The sequence below is a fragment of the Marmota flaviventris genome, chromosome 3 (genome assembly GCF_047511675.1).
Source record: "Marmota flaviventris isolate mMarFla1 chromosome 3, mMarFla1.hap1, whole genome shotgun sequence".
Taxonomy (NCBI): Eukaryota; Metazoa; Chordata; class Mammalia; order Rodentia; family Sciuridae; genus Marmota; species Marmota flaviventris.
In genome coordinates this window covers 128,896,829-128,915,018 of record NC_092500.1, presented here as the reverse complement: position 1 = coordinate 128,915,018, position 18,190 = coordinate 128,896,829, and the positions used below count along the sequence as shown (strand labels likewise).

The window sequence follows — 18,190 nt, the reverse complement described above, 5'->3', positions numbered from 1 at the left end:
TAAGCAAGTTTTCTCAGAAAAGAGAATATATATGTTATGGTACAAAGTCAAATAGGAGTGTTATATTAGGCCTTCTTCTGGAAATTTGAATCAGGATTAAAGCATAGATACAAAGTGTTCAGCTATAAAGATGTTTAGATACAAAAATCAGAGCTCCCAAAATCCAAAATCTCATGTTTTTTTAAGATATCTTATTTCCTTTGCAGTCAATACTAAAATCATCTATTATGTGAAAGTAGAAGCAGAAGCTTCCAGTAATTTTACAGAAAGAGTGAAAAAGAAGGTAAGAAGGGTGATTCAGAGCATGATACTTTCTAGGGGCAGTCCTAGAATCCAAGCTTTCATTTGGCACTAAACTGAAAATATTGAGTTTGGCAGAAGGTGTAGGTAATATTCCCTAAGAACTTCAAAGAACTCTGAAGTTCAAGCAATATTTAGTTCTGTTTCCAGACTGAGCCAAAATAAAAAAGTAGAATTTATCTCAGTCCACTGGTGATTCCTTTATATGGTTTCTTTACATGGTTGTGGTAGGCAGTAAGCCCTATACCCTCATTCCTTACAATGAATATATTACACTACAGGGAAAAAGAAATTTTGCAGTTGGATCTTAAACAGGGAAAATGTTGGGTATTATCCAAGAGAATCCAGTGCAATCACATGAGCCATTAGAAGATAGAGAGATTCACTAATTGGAAAGTCAGAGAGATTTGACGCACAAAAAAGACTGGACATGTTGTTGACTTAAGGATAAAAGGAAATATATGTCAAAAAAGCAGTGACCTCAGTTCTTAAACAGCAAGAAACTAAGTTCTACCAACAACCAAAGAGATTAAAAGATAACTACAGGCAGCTAGAAGCTCTAGTAAAGTGAATTCAGTCACATTGTGTCAAACCTCTATGTTGGATAAGTGCTTGCTGTTTTAAGCACATAATTTTTAAAAAATTATTCTAATTTGTTATATATGACATCAGAATGCATTACAAGTCATATTATACATATAGAGCACAATTTTTCATATCTCTGATTGTATACAAAGTATAGTCACACCATTCATTGTGGGGACAAGTGCATGGAGTACTGCATACATGGCATACATTACGGACATCTGAGTGGCAGGCCACTCCCCTCGTGCTATGCGTGTGAGTGGCAGGGCACCCGTAGACACAGCAGTGGGCGTGAGCTGCGTTTTGCAGTCCCTGTGCTTCCCTATGGCCTGCTCTTCCATTGGTCACTGCAAGGACAGCAAGCCAGAAATTTTATTGGTGGCTGCCTGTAATCTGCTTAACTATGCCTGAGTATATATACATGGTAACTGCGCAATAAAATCAGACCTGCTTCCTGCTTGGTCTCCAGAGGTCTTAATTAGTGACTCCGCAGCCACACTTTCCTCCACCCTGTTCCGTGAACTTCCTCGCTGGATGCCTGAGAGCTCACACAATTCATGTCTTCATACGTGTACTTAGGGTAATGATGTCCATCTCATTCCACCATCTTTCCTACCCCCATGCCCCCTCCCTTCCCCTCTCACCCCTTTGCCCTATCTAGAGTTCTTCTAATCCTCCCATGCTCCCAACCTCACTATGAATTAGCTGCCTTATATTAAAAAAAAAAACATTCGGCATTTGGTTTGGGGGGATTGACTAATTTCACTTAGCATTATCTTCTCCAACTCCATTTACCTGCAAATGCCATGATTTTATTCTCTTTTAATGCTGAATAATATTCCATTGTGTATATATACCACATTTTCTTTATCCATCCATCTACTGAACGGCATCTAGGTTAGTTCCACAGTTAAGCTTTTGTGAATTGTGCTGCCTTAAACATTGATATGGCTGTGTCCCTGTAGTATGCTGTTTTTAAATCTTTTGGGTGTAGACCAAGGAGTGAGATAGCTGGGTCAAATGGTGGTTCCATTCCCAGTTTTCCAAAGAATCTCCATACTGCTTTCCATATTGGCTGCACCATTTTGCAGTCCAACCAAGCAATGTGTGAGTGGACATTCCCCCCATATTCTCACCAACACTTATTGTTGTCTGTATACTTAATAGGTGCCATTCTGACTGGAGTGAACATTTGACACAATACAGCACCCCTTCATGTTCAAGACACTAGAAAAACTAGGGATAACAGGAACATATCTCAACAGTGTCAAAGCTATCTATGCTATCTATGCTAAGCTCCAGGCCAACATCATTCTAAATGGAGAAAAATTGAAGGCATTCCCTCTAAAAATTGTAACAAGGCAGGGATGCCCTCTTTCACCACTTCTATTTAACATAGTTCTTGAAACACTGGCCAGAGCAATTAGACAAAATGAAATTAAAGGGATACACATAGGAAAAGAAAAACTCAAATTGGCACTATTTGCCAATGAAACAATTTTTACCAAGAAGACCCAAAAAATTCCACCAGAAAACTTCTAGAACTAGTAAATGAATTCAGCAAAGCAGCAGGACATAAAATCAACACCCATAAGTCAAAGGCATTTCTGCATATCAGTGACAAATCCTCTGAAAAGGAAACAAGGAAAACTATCACATTTACAATAGCCTCAAAAAAAAAAAAAAATACTTGGGAATCAACTTAACAAAAGAGATGAAAGACCTCTATAATGAAAACTACAGAACGCTAAAGAAAGAAATTAAAGAAGACCTTAGAAGATGGAAAGATCTACCTTGTTCTTGGATAGGCAGAATTAATATTGTCAAAATGACCATACTACCAAAAGCACTATACAGATTTCATGCAATTCCAATCAAATTACCAATGGCATTCCTCATTGAAATAGAAAAAGCAATCATGAAATTCATCTGGAAAAATAAGAGACCCAGAATAGCTAAAGCAACACATAGCAGGAAGAGTGAAGCAGACCTTAAACTATATCAGACCTTAAACTATACTACAGAGCAATAGTAACAAAAACACCCTGGTATTGGCACCAAAACAGACTGGAAGACCAATGGTACAGAACAGAGGTCACAGAAAATAACCCACATAATTACAGTTATCTTATATTAGACAAAGGTACCAAAAACATACATTGGAGAAAAGATAGTCTCTTCAACAAATGGTGCTGGGAAAACTGAAAATCCATATGCAACAAAATGAAATTAAACCCCTCTCTCTCTCTACATGCACAAAATTAAGCTCAAAGTGGATCAAGGACCTAGGAATTAAGCCAGAGACCCTATACCTAATAGAAGAAAATGTCACATTAGGCCCCAACTTCCTTAATAAGACTCCTATAATGCAAGAATTAAAATCAAGAATTAATAAATGGAATGGATTCAAACTAAAAAGCTTCTCAGCAAAAGGAACAATTAGTGAGATGAATAGAAAGCCTACAGCTTGGGAGCAAATTTTTACCACCTGCACATCAGATAGAACACTTATCTCTAGGCTTTATAAAGAACTCAAAAAGCTAAACACCAAAAAAATAAATAACCCAATCAATAAATGGGCCAAGAACTAAACAGACACTTCTCAGAAGATGATACACAATCAATCAATAAATATATGAAAATATGTTCAACATCTCTAGCAATTATAGAAATTCAAATCAAAACTACTCTAAGATTTCACCTCACTTCAGTCAGAATGTCAATCTTTTATCAATAATAGAAAACTGACACAAACATGTTGGCATAAGTACTTCAACCTTTAGAATCAAATCATAAGTCCTGAATTTGGGTTTTCATTTTTGTCTTTTGTTGTTGTTGTTTTATTGTTTTATTTGCCTCTCAAGGTCCAAAAATTCCTTATTCCTGCCCCTAGAACACAGATACACAGACTGGATTATTGCTCTATACATTGGATGTTTATTTACTTATTAAAAAAAAGTTTTAGAGAAAAAAGCAAGATAATGGAATAAAAAAGGTTACTTTCCAAACTGCTCCATGGAGTGTGCCAGGCAAGAGGGCAAGGATTTAATACTGAAATCTCAGAATGGCCTGGGACTCAGAAACTTGCACAGAGTAAAACAAAATAAAAATAAAGGAAAGGAAAAACCCCGCCACTGGCACCGGCAGCTGCAGATGCAAATGACTGTGGGGAGGTCTGATAGTCTAAGAGAGCCTGCACTTCAAGTGGCACTGAGGCGTGTCTTGAAGCAGAGATGACATTGATCACACACGTCTACAGTTGAACCAGTAGGTGAGCTACTCTTTGTTTTTGTGTGAGAGATATGCTGCACATTTCCCAGTGACCTGCAAGATCAGGGAAAGTGCCATATTTTTCCTGCACTGCTACAGTGGCCGGTGAGTGTGGGTCCAAACCCAGGTGCCCAGATTTGTGTGATTCCAGCTGGGTCCAAAAACCTGACCTAGCAGAAGTCTGCCATGTGACCCAGAGTGTCATTAGAAAACCAGATGCAATTCAGGCATGGAAAGTGATGCATCCAGTGGAATTCAAGACATTTAGACCTGAGAGATCCTGGATGTCTCTAACATTTGAATCCTGCAGTTTTCAGGACAACCAGGAATGACCAGGGACTTGTTTGGATGGGGGAGGAGTGAATGTGTGCTTTGGGACTGAGTCCAGATGGCCAAGAGCCCTGGGAAGCAGAGGGGGTCAAAGGACTGGTTCCTCCATCCTGGAGTGGAACCCAGAGGAGACTCAAGGAATACAGATTCCCAGCACAGACTGAAAGCAGCCAGGCTCTGGAAGTGTGCTGATTTAAAAGCTTCACCAAACATCATTCCACAAAGCACGAGGGGTCTAGCTAGACCCAAAACCCACCTTTAGGAACTCCACCTCTGTGAACCCATTTCACAGAACACTACAGTGACCCCATGCTGTGAGTGGAGAAGACAAGATCCTCCAACCTGCTCCACCCTGAAATGCTGAGAACTTGCAATCTGAAGAACTCCACACAAGGAAGGAACTGACAGCCCCCAACTACTACTCTTGCACACACTACATACCTCAAGAAAAAAAAAAAAAAGAATAGAAAGATAATTAGGAACTGACAACCAACATGTAATATTATAGACAAATTTTCAACCATTGCAACAGAAACAATTCCTTTATCTTCCATTAAGAACCTTTATTTTTTAACTTTTGCGTGCTGAATGGTCCATGGACATTTGTACATATACACACTCGTCTCACTCCTCTAATTTCCAGCATTTCATTAAGGTAGTTATTGACTTTGTCTTTTGAGAACTGGGGCTTTTGATTAGTATCCCTTGGTTTTGCTTTATATTGTGTTGTTGTTATTGCAGTCTTATGTTGTATTTCTCCTATTTCCCTTGATTCTTTTCCTCTCTTTTCTTTTGCAAACAGCCAAATGTTATTATTCTTTCACTATTCCTTTTATTCTTTTCTACTACTTTCTGACATCATCCTTTATCAATTATTACATTCTACATCTCCTCTGCATTCTCCCTCTTCACCTTTTTGAAATAGAAACCCCTTTTGTGAACATAGTATCTCTACAGTTGGCAATTGCTTACCATACCATTTCTGTATATAGTACCAATTAACACTGTAGATGCCTAAATAGGAACTAAGTATTTAGTTGAATGTTGAATATTGATTTCATTGAGTATTGCTATTATTTGTCTCCTCCTAAAATGTGAGATATTAGAAATCTTCAGAAACACAATAATTTATAGGGTAGAAGCTCTGCCATCTCAGATTCTACTGATAAATGGGTAGACATACAAACGTGAAAAGACAAGGGAACAAACCATCATAAACAAATCAAAATAACTCATTAACAGAACCCAATGATATCACAGTAAAAGAAATATCATAGAAGGAAATGAGAAAGTTCATAATTAAATTGATCTATGAAGTAAAAGATGATGTATGATGTGAAATCAGAGAGGAAATCCCAAGAAGTGAAATACTACTTCAATAAGGATACAGAAATCCTGAAGAAGAATCAAATTCTTAAAATGAAGGAATCAATAAACCAAATTAAAAATTCAACGGAAAGCATCACCAGCAGACTACAACACTTGGAAGACAGTTTCAGGCAATGAAGACAAATAAATAATCTTGAAAACAAAGTTTATCATGAAGAAAAGATGTTAAGTAACATGAACAGAACCTTCAAGAAATATAGTATAACACAAAAAAAGACCAAATTTAAGATTTTATCAGGATAGATGAAGGCTCAGAGATACAAACCAAAAGAATGCCCAACTTTTTCAATGAAATAATATCAGAAAATTTCCCAAACCTAAATAATGAAATGGAAAATCAAATACAGGTGGCTTTCAGGACCCCAAATATACAAAATTACAATAGACCCACACCAAGGCACATTATTATAAAAATGTCCAATATTCAGGATAAGGATAAAAATTAAAAGGCTGCTTGAGAAAAACAACTGGTTACATCTAAAGAGAAACCAATCCAGATCTCAGCTGATTTCTTAATGCAGGCCCTCAAAGATATGAAGTCTTGGAATAATGCATAACAAGTGCTGAAAGAAAATGGATGTTGACCATAAACACTATATCTGCCAAAATTAAGCTTCATATTTCATGATGAAATAAAAACTTTCCATGATAAAAAAGTTAAAAGGAATTTACAACTAGAAAGCCTGCATTACAAAACAGTCACTAAAACATTTTATGAAGATATGAAAATGAAAACCAACAAAGGGAGGAACTACTCTAGAAGAATAGTCAATCAAAGAAGAAAGTAAGTCTAATTAAAACCCAGAAATAAATCAAAATGGCAGAGAATAAAATTATTTCTAAATAAAAACAATGAATGCAAATGGCCTAAACATATCAGTCAAAAAACATTGAACAGCAGACTGGATTAAAAAACAAGACCCAACAATATGCTATCTCCAAGAAACTTACCTCATAGGCAAAGATCCACAGACAAAAGGTAAAGGAATGGGGGGGAAAAGTATCATTCCCAAACATCTCATAAACAAACAAGGGTTTCTATCCTCAGATCAGATAAAGTGGACTTCAATCCAAAATTAATCAGAAGACAGCAAGGTCATTTCATACTGCTTAAGAGAATTATCCAAAAGTATAGTGCAGTGTATCAATCTTAGTCTTGCCTAATAAATATTTGATGAGTGAATAGAAGAACAAATATAATTATTATAATAGCATAATTTGGAGATTAAAAAAAACAATTTCAGGAGTTGGTGAGACCTCTCTAATGATTGGTTGGAGCTTTCGTAGGCAAAGCAATGAGATATAGAAATTTTATTTTCTCTTCCATCCTTGTGGCTCCCACCCTGCATCCCTTCCCCACCACTATCTTTGTTTTCATTAGCTTTCACTTACTATTTCTCTTCCTCGGGAATTTTTTTTTTTTTTTTTTTTTTTTTTTTTTTTTTTTGAGGAAAGTGGCTGGGGAGTTCCTCATAATATTTTTTATTTTGATGTTTGATTGGAACATCAAGATGATGCAACATTCTAGAGCAAGGTGCTCAGGACTTGCTGCGCCCAAGGAATGGATACAGGAAAAAGCTCTATTTATTCTTTGTGATTTGATGCACAGATGAAAAGCTTAACACACAATAACAGAAGATGGCAATTAATAATCACGCCCTAGTCTTCCAGCGTTTCTGTAAGCAGATGACATCTTCAGTTTTCTAGCTCTTGTAGCTTTTAACCTTGCAACATCAACGAGACATATGTCCAGGATTAGTTAAAAAGACTGTCAAATTCCTTTTCTCCTAATTCATCCATTTTCACTGTACTTGGTCCATTTATTTGAATGATTTCTTTCAGGATTCTCTGCTATTGCTCACTGGGGTGCTGTGCATTGTCCCCATGTTTTGTAGGCTGGTTAGGAGAGGGAGCTTGGGAAGGGTGTGCCACCATGGGGAGGTTGTGAGTCACAGGGATGCCTCCAGGGATGATCCCTTCCATGGCTGCAGGAAGTCCTCCCAGAGCCATGCCTACTATGCCCTGCTGATACCTGTATGTGGCACCATTGAGCTCAGGATGAATTGCTTGCTGGTTTATTACTGACCAAGGAGCTGATGTGACAAAGAATTCCTTGTTGACGCAATTTCTTAAAGCTTTCTGGGATGCGACCTGTGATTGCTCTGCAGATCTCCGTGGCAGCTATTCCTCTCATCTCTAGTAATGCTTGTTCACTATACCGGGCCTTGTGGGAAGTACAGATGAGATTTTGTGCATCTTTCAAAGGACCCTGAACAAAGCTCATGCGATCAGGGCTGCCTCTCAGATCTTGCCCTCCATGAGGGCCTAGGCCAGGCAACGGTGGGCTGCATTAACAAGGAATGCCGCTTGCCTCATCTGCTTTATAGTAAAGTCATTGATAAGGTGGCTGTGTGTTCCTTGAGACTGCAATGCAAGGAGACATAGTCCCTCTGATACAACAAGTCGTGCAGGGTGTAGATCTTCTGCCTGCCCGGGGACCACTCTATCCCATCCTGCAAGAAAGGATCATAAAATATAATGCTGAATCCAAAGGCCTTGGGCTTGATCAGCAACAGCCTACCCCTGCGACTGAAGCTGATGAGGCCCAGGGTCTCCTCAGGGATTCAAGCTGTTCTTGAGGCCACCTCATGGGTCTGTTGCACACTCTGTAACCGTGCGCCTTCCTGCAGTGCCCCTCAGGAATGTTTTTATAGGATCTCTGCAAAAATGAAAAGCCCACTTGATCTTGAAGGAAAATGCTAATGCACTTCCAGCCAGTACATTAACATACTGAGGAATTAAGATGTGTCCCAAATCTTAATCAGTTCAGCCCCAGAAACAATCACCTTTAGCTGCACAAAATCTCTTCAGCTTGTTTGTACACAATAATGTCAGAAGAGTTTAGTGGGCACTGCTCTAATGAAGGAGCTGCAGACACAGCAACATGTAACAGGAAACAGTTTATTAGTCTGCCCATTATCCACAACCAGCCCCCTTTACTATTTATGTAAAGAGCCATAAAAATAGCCACTTAAATAACTATTTTGTCAGGGAAGGAGAAGGTGAACATGCCTACATGGTGAATGCTACCAGTTTCTAGTGGGTAGAAGCAGATACTGCTAAACATCTTACAATCAATGGACAAAAGCACCACAGGGAAGATTTACCTAGTCCAATAGTGCTGAGGTTGAGAAAGCCTGCTCCAAGCCAAATGAAGTAAATTCTACCTATAATATGGATTTCCATTCCCTGCAGCCTTTACCACCACCAACAGCAGCTACTCTGGTACCACTCCTGAGCCTGTTAGGATTTATCTTGGATTATCATGAGGCCACCAGTGAGATCAATGACCCTTACAGGAAATTCTTGCTGAATTCTACACTCTGTTTGGAGGCCTTGGGTGGATCTTCCTGTTTCCACAGAACACTGTCTTAAATAAATCCCTCTAGATTTGAGAGATTTCTGGGACCAGATAGACTGTGAGGAGGAAGACCCCGCATTCCCTGTTCTCTTGCACTTTCTCCCAACACCATGGGGAAAGGTAGACATGCTCTGCCATGTCTTATCCTAATTCTTCTTGCACTCCTGCCTACAGTTGACTCTGTCCATAGAAAACTGTAAGTACTACCCAAGGCCCTTCTATATCATCCCCTCTTTGTTGAATCATCACCATTCCATTGCCATTTCACCCCTAAAATCTCTATCTATACCCTTTTTTTCTTTTAACTGACAAATAAGCATTGTATTATGTGTAGGGTAAAATTTGATGTTTTGATACACGTGGACAGTGTGGAATGATTAACTACAGGCAATAAACATAGTTATCACCTCACTTAGTTATTATTTTTTGTGGTAAGACATTTAAAATTTACTCTTTTAAACAATTTTGAAATATATGGTATATTATAATTAACTCTAGTCACTCTTTGTGCAATAGATATCCCAAACATATTCATCCTCAATTTTGTAAGCGTGGACCAACATTTCCCCATTCCCTATCTCCTCACCCAGACTCTGGTAACCACCATTCTACTTTCTCCATCCATGTTCCTGAATGTCCCTTCCAAATTTAATATTATATGAGTCTACATAGTCCTTTTCCCAACTCTTATTAGTTACTGTGACTAAAGTTAGATATTATTTGATTTAGGAAGACTACTTTCTCATAGTCTGTTACTGAGACCTAAACTTCCAGTGTTCAAGAGCTATTCTTTGTGTTGAAGTCATCTAAACACAATAATTTTAAAACCAAATATTTAAATTGTTGACACTCATGATTGAATTATATGTTAAGACTAGAGCTGCAACTTGAGGCAGGTAAGACTTTGGGCAGGTCAGACTTCATTGAGCCTGTCTCTGTGTCCATGAAATGACACTATCATGTATATGTGCTGTTGTTAGGATCAAAGTGCCTTGAAAAATATGAGGTCCCAATACAGCTTATTATTGGTGTCAAAAATAAACAAATTATCAAGAATTTTGCTGTCACATTAATTTTCTCTTTGCTATAATCAGAAAAACAAGAATATTTGACTTTAAAGCAGGCAAAAAAAGAAAATAATCTGGTGATATTTAGCAAACTTCAGAGATAGCAGTGATGTGCTGAATTATGGACAACTTGGGGACAAAACCTCTCAGATACTAGGAAGGGGTTGGAGAATAACCACTGAAGAAAAACTCACCATTTCTCGGTTGTGAATTGGGTTAATGATAAAACTCTGAACTGAACATTTAATGTTATAAATCTAGGAATGAGGAGAATCTGAAAATAAAAAGGGCATTGGGTTATTTTTCAAGAATTAAATATGGCAATTGAGAATAATCTTCTTGGAATGTTTTAATGCAGAAAATAATTATTCCTTTCATATTTTACTTTTTAAAAAATTAAATTTAGAAAAAATGAAGCTCAGGAATTTGAGTGCTAAAGGTTTAGTAAGGGAAGCACATAAAACTATCACGTCATTAGAACCTACCTTGAGTGGGATATCACTAAGCTGAATTATTGCCAGTACCAAGAAAGAAATAGGACAATTTTCTTGTCACTAGTCATAATATTGTGCTGTCAACCTACCTTCTCAGGGGAAGAACAAAGTATGGTAATATTTATGATGGGAAACCACAGTCATGGACAATGAAATATGTCCTCGACTGACCTGAATGCCTTCCTTTCCAGGTAGTAAATGGTGCTGGTCTCCTCCCATGTCCATACCTGAAATCTCCTTTACTAGGAATACAAACTACCTATCCCAGTTTTATTTTCTTTAACCGTACGTCCATATTCCTAATGGAGAAGCACGGAGATTAGTTTTCAGTATCAGAGAATTATTCTAGAAAGACATCAGTAGTTTTCAAAGAAAAACCTAGAGAGAATATTTACCCTGATGAAAGAACAAAATATAGATTTTTCTACCCAAAAATGGGAGAGAGGGCATACTTAAGTTTATGCTAATATTCTATTTAATTCTCACATATTCCTATGATTCAGAGAAAGTATGCGTTACTTTCTAAATAAGAATAGTTTCTATTAAGAAGGTTCAAACTGAAATAATACCAGAACAAATAAGGCCTTTAAGTTTCACATGTAATTGACACCCTGAGTAAACTTCTAGTTTTTTCTTTGGGCAACCCATCCTCAAGACGTATTCTTATCATCATTAGTGTATTATGTTTTTTCCTCTTCCATGGTTTTCAGGGTTGGATTTACTTTTTAATTAAGGTGATATTTAATCTACAAAGTTGATCATGTTTCCATTGCTACTACTGAGCCACAAGAAATTTGGTTTCTATTTATTACAATTCTTTATGACTTACTATCCTCTACCTTTTACTTGGGTAATAATTCATGGAACCCCCACCTACCTTCCTGTGATGTAGAAGGAGGACAGGTGAAGAATAAATGCTAAGGCCTCTAGAGGGAGACATGATGAAGGCTCTCATGACCTTTTGTGTTCTCAGCTACCAAGAACCTTTTTTTTTTTCTCCTTATTTTTTAAATGTCTTGTTAGTTCTAATTAGCTATACGTGACAATAGAAAGTTCCTTGATTCATTGTATACAAATGGAGCAGAATTTTTCACTTCTTGGTTTGTATTTGAAGTAAAGTCACCTTTTGAAGAGGAAGCATTCCACTCTATTCAAATAAAAGGACCAACCCATGAATTCAGAAAAAGCCCACAGTGTTGGTAAAGAGCACAGAAAGCACTTGTTTTTGTCCAGTCATTCAAGCCCATGTATGAGCCAGGACAGTCAGGTATGAAGCTCCGTGTGGGCCAACTCCAGAAATGAGGAGATGTGCTCCTTAGCATGTTACTCAAAAGGCCTGGATTTCTGGATCTCACTAGGACATTTTCTCTCTATTAGATAAGTTTTGAATTGTCTGTGTGGTTAGAACTTTGCACCCAGTGCACGCATTGGTGAGTCTTTTATATTGTGTGTCAATGGTTTGAGTAGCAGTATGGAGCAAGGAAAAGTTGACTATATGGGATTTTTACTTCAACTAACCTGAAATCAACAGCAGTAACCCAGGGAACCAGATTGCTATAGAGGCAATACCAAAAAATAAATTTATTTCTTCTATATTTTTTAGTCAGATATCAAGCAATATTAATCATTTAGAAAAATCTATAACAAAACAGTGAGGGACATATTCACATAATAAAAGACATGTTTTGCCCGACATGATTTCAGTTTTTTTTTTTTTTTTTTCAGTACTGGGAATTGAACCCAGGGCCTCCCACATGCTAAGGTAAGTGCTCTATCACTGAACCATACTCTCAGCCCATCGACTCTTTGATATTATTTAATAACATAAATCCTCAAAAACTTTGTACCTCTTTTTATAGTTCCACTTAAACTTGTATAAAACTGTATTAGACTAGTTGTTTCTTCCTTAAAATGAATATATTGTGGAGACATGTTATTGCTATATATCTTACTCCAAAGACTCAGAAATGCACTAAAGTTCAGTGTTTTAAATCAAATTACACCTGAGAGAATAGTAAAAACAACGCTAAGCAGGAAGTGTGAATCAGGCGGTATAGCGATACCAGACTTCAAACTATACTACAGAGCAATAGTAACAAAAACAGCATGGTACTGGTACCAAAACAGGCAGGTGGACCAATGGTACAGAATAGAGGACACAGAAACCAATCCACAAAACTACAACTATCTTATATTTGATAAAGGGGCTAAAAGCATGCAATGGAGGAAGGATAGCATCTTCAACAAATGGTGCTGGGAAAACTGGAAATCCATATGCAACAAAATGAAACAGAATCCCTTTCTCTCGCCATGCACAAAAGTTAACTCAAAATGGATCAAGAAGCTTGATATCAAATCAGAGACACGGCGTCTGATAGAAGAAAAAGTTGGCTACGATCTACATACTGTGGGGTCGGGCTCCAAATTCCTCAATAGGACACCCATAGCACAAGAGTTAATAACTAGAATCAACAAATGGGACTTACTCAAACTAAAAAGTTTTTTCTCAGCAAAAGAAACAATAAGAGAGGTAAATAGGGAGCCTACATCCTGGGAACAAATCTCTACTCCTCACACTTCAGATAGAGCCCTAATATCCAGAGTATACAAAGAACTCAAAAAATTAGACAATAAGATAACAAATAACCCAATCAACAAATGGGCCAAGGACTTGAACAGACACTTCTCAGAGGAGGACATACAATCAATCAACAAGTACATGAAAAAATGCTCACCATCTCTAGCAGTCAGAGAAATGCAAATCAAAACCACCCTAAGATACCATCTCACTCCAGTAAGATTGGCAGCCATTATGAAGTCAAACAACAACAAGTGCTGGCGAGGATGTGGGGAAAAGGGTACACTTGTACATTGCTGGTGGGACTGCAAATTGGTGCAGCCAATTTGGAAAGCAGTATGGAGATTTCTTGGAAAGCTGGGAATGGAGCCACCATTTGACCCAGCTATTCCCCTTCTTGGTCTATTCCCTAAAGACCTAAAAAGAGCATGCTACAGGGACACTGCTACATCGATGTTCATAGCAGCACAGTTCACAATAGCAAGACTGTGGAACCAACCTAGATGCCCTTCAATAGACGAATGGATAAAAAAAATGTGGCATTTATACACAATGGAGTATTACTCTGCATTAAAAATGACAAAATCATAGAATTTTCAGGGAAATGGATGGCATTAGAGCAGATTATGCTAAGTGAAGCTAGCCAATCTCTAAAAAACAAATGCCAAATGTCTTCTTTGATATAAGGAGAGTAACTAAGAACAGAGTAGGGTCGAAGAGCATGAGAAGAAGATTAACATTAAACAGGGATGAGAGGTGGGAGGGAAAGGGAGAGAGAAGGGAAATTGCATGGAAATGGAAGGAGACCCTCAGGGTTATACAAAAGTACATACAAGAGGAAGTGAGGGTAAAAGGAAAAATAATACAAGGGGGACAAATGAATGACAGTAGAGGGGGCAGAGAGAGAAGAGGGGAGGGGAGGGGGGGAATAGTAGAGGATAGGAAAGGCAGCAGAACACAACAGACACTAGTATGGCAATATGTAAATCAATGGATGTGTAACTGATGTGATTCTGCAATCTGTATAGGGGGTAAAAATGGGAGTTCATAACCCACTTGAATCAAAGTGTGAAATATGATAATATCAAGAACTATGTAATGTTTTGAACAACCAACAATAAAAATTTTTTAAAAAAAGAAAAACATCTTAAAGTGTTTCCTAAAGTGGAATTAATCTCTTTCTCTGTTTTATATTTACAGAGTGGCATAAAAGATGAAGTCACCCTCTCTGCCTATATCACCACTGCCCTTCTGGAGATTTCACTCCCAGTCACTGTATGTACAATATTACTTCTCCATCTTCCCAGACTACTATGAAATCTTTTGACCTGTGGCTACACCACTCCTTCACATGCCAAATAACTTTCTGCATTTTCTAAATTCCATCAGGAAGGGGCACTTGGTTTGGGGGTTGTAGCTCAGTGGTAGAGTGTCTTGCCTAGCAATGCATGAGGTTTAATTCCTAGCATCAAAAAGAAAGAAAAGAAAAAAGGATCTGTCCAATAAAAATGTGCATGTGTTCCAAAACTAACCCAAAACAAATGTCCTCTAACTCTGTTCTTATCAGCTTATATTTTAAATAAAAAATAATTTTTTAAAAGGAGTGATTTCCAGCATACTATGGGGATACAGATACATGAATATTCATAGCAGTGCACCTCATAATAGCCAAGTTATAAAACCATCCCAAGTGCCTTTCAATAGATTAATGGATAAAGAAAATATGGTATATACAGCCAAAAAGAAAGATGAAATTTTGGCATTTTCTGATAAATGAATGGAAATGAGGAGCATCATGCTAAGTGAAATAAGCCAGACTCAGCAAATGAGAAGTCAAATGTTTTCTCTCCTATGTGAAAGCTAGAGCAAAGTCAGAGGGAAAAGGAAGAGGAGCAGACATCACAAGGATAGAGGGAATACCAGTGAAGTAGAAGAAGGAGAGTGAGGAGGGGATAAGATGAATCAGAAAGGGGAGGAAATGTGGGATGAATTTGACAAAATTACATTGTGTACATGTACAGGTATACCACCGTGAATTTCACCTTTATGTATATCAATAAAGCACCAACTGAAAATAAATAGATAAATAGAAGGAAGATCAGTAGAAAAAGATGAAGAAAAGGAGGGTGAAGAGGAGGAGAGAGAAGTATTAAGGAATGAAATGGAGCAAATTAAAGTTCATACATGTATGATTTATCAAAATAAATTCCACTATTACATGTCACTACAATGTACTAATATAAGCACTTTAAAAAAAAAAAAGGCTGGAGTTGTGGCTCAGTGGTAGACAGCTTGCCTAGCATGCATGAGACACTGGGTTCAATCCCCAGCATCACATAAAAAAACTAAATAAACAAACAAACAAAAAGGAATGATTTCTTGTGGGAACAGTGGTATGTGCCTATAATCCCAGTGACTCAGGAGGCTGAGACAGGAGGACCACAAGTTTGAGGCCAGCCTCAGCAATATAGCAAGAACCTAAGCAACTTAGTGAGACCATGTCTCAAAATAAAAAATAAAAAAGGGCTGAGGATATAGCTCAGTGGTAAAGCACCCTTGAGTTCAATCCCCAGTACCAAAAAAAGGACTGATTTCTAAAATGGTGGTTAAAGAGAGACTGCATGGATGGAGATAGATGATAGATGATAGATAAGTAGAGAGATTGATTGATTGATTGACTGATTGATTTGAAAAGCACTGGTATCACCTTCCTATAATCTCTTTTATTTCAGTACCTGCTCTTTTCACATAACTCAGAATAACATTGTTCTCCCTTCACAGCACTCTGTTGTCCGCAATGCCTGATCTGCCTGAAGTCAGCCTGGGCACTAACAGAGGAAGGGTCCCGTGGCAGCCATGTCTACACCAAGGCACTGCTGGCCTATGCATTTGCCTTGGCAGGTAACTATGACAAGAGCAAAGAAATACTGAACTCATTTGAGGACACTGTGAAAGAAGGTGAAAATATATGTTGTGATAATTCTCCCCACCCACTTCCCTGGATGGAAAAGGACAAGAATATTGACTCCTGAAAAACAATCTTCCATTTTGATCTACTACTCTTTGAAAAGCTGAGATTTCTATGCAAGCTTATGCACTAGGAAATAAATGCTCCTTTTATACCCAAGCCTTCCCTGAAATCTTATTATACAGAGAACAAAAATCAATAAAAGTAAAATCACAAGAGAGTTCAGGTATTTCAATCTCCCTTAACAGAAACAAATGTGGTTGACATGTTTACTTTTATTATATGATACATGAATACCTATCAGAATCAGTAAAAACTACTAAGAGCCATAGGAAAAGAACTATCATCCATAATGACAGCTTTCATATGTTACTATTTCTATTACAACTCTGAAATCAACTGATAGGTTTTTTTAATATTTATTTTTTAGTTTTTGGTGGATACAATATCTTTATTTTATTTTTATGTGGTGCTGAGGATTGAACCTAGTGCCTCATGCATGCTAAGAGAGCACTCTACCACTGAGCTACAACCCCAGCCCCCAGTTGATAGATTTTATATTTCACTTAAACTAAACACTAACATTCAACCTTATCTAACTCTCTTATCATGGGCCTACAATGAGATCTGTTTCCACTTTCTGTCCTAGGCCTGAATTGTATCTTTTCATTGCAATTAGACAAAAAATGTCAGAACAACAAAAGTCAGAGGTCAATCAATAGGATTTCCCCCATCAAATACAATGCTAACAGCATTTGATCATTTACTTGCATTTCTTCTTTTCCCTTACTCCCACCAGGATGTGTTGCCTTGCCAAAGTCCCCAAAGCAATGGGCCAACCAACTGTGGACCAAAACCACACAACTGTGAACCAAAATAAACAGTTAATCTTTTGAAGTTGATTATCCCAAGTATTTTTCCACAATATCAGAAAGCTGATTAACACATCTTCCCTCACTGTAGTCTGATTTGGGGAAAAGGCATATTCAAATCTTGAGTAGTACTGGTCATAGTCTACCATTCCCACATGCCTCAGTGGCTCTACATGATTACAGTAGATCCCTGTCATAAACTCACCCAGGGTCTCTGAGATGTCTTTCCTGCTTCCCTCCTCTGCCCTATTTTCTCTTTTCTCTGATCCCACATCCATTTTTCTTTCTGCAAACAAATCTCTCTTTTTGCATATAGGCTCCTCTGAAATCTGAAATCTCAAAAGAAGAGACAACTTTCCCCGTCCCCATAGTGAAGTCGTACAGGGAAGTAGTGAAGGGTGCAGACTCTGGAGCCAAAATGCCCAGGTTCATTTCTTGCCTCCTGAATACACTTGGAGCTTGGAGAAATTGCAGACTTTTTCTAAGCCTCTTTTTTTTTTTTAATTAAAAATTTGATTACGTAACACCAACAAAATGCTAAGAACGGTGCCTAGCAGATGGTAGACATTTAGTGTTACTGGGTTTTTGTGTGTGTGTTTTTTTTTAATAAGAGTTAAGTGAAACTTTATCTCTTTTTTTTTTTTCTACAGTTTCTTGTACCTTCAGAAACCTTGCTTCTATACTTTCTTATCCCTTTCCCACTAGACTAGACTTTGTCGCACATGGAATTGATAACCCAAAGTCATACAAATTGTCAGTAGCATAAAAATGTGATATAGGATCCAACTTGACCTTTCTATCAATGACTATTTACTTGTCACTATATCATTTATTGAATAACACAGTGTTTCTGAACTATATTGAAATGCTGCCTATATCATGTATTAAGTTCCTTGATGTATGTGGGCTGATTTAT

At 37.7% G+C, this 18,190-nt stretch overlaps 1 long non-coding RNA gene and 1 pseudogene across 1 annotated transcript; one reads left to right on the top strand and one right to left on the bottom strand.

Annotated features, from left to right (window-relative positions):
• Positions 1 to 147: 147 nt before the first annotated feature.
• On the top strand, positions 148 to 16,561 carry LOC139705246 (uncharacterized). Its single transcript, XR_011707151.1, has 4 exons — positions 148 to 283; positions 12,582 to 12,618; positions 14,635 to 14,709; positions 16,216 to 16,561. It is a non-coding gene; the product is annotated as an uncharacterized lncRNA (long non-coding RNA).
• On the bottom strand, positions 6,747 to 12,552 carry LOC139705017 (C-terminal-binding protein 2 pseudogene; annotated as a pseudogene).
• Positions 16,562 to 18,190: the final 1,629 nt, after the last annotated feature.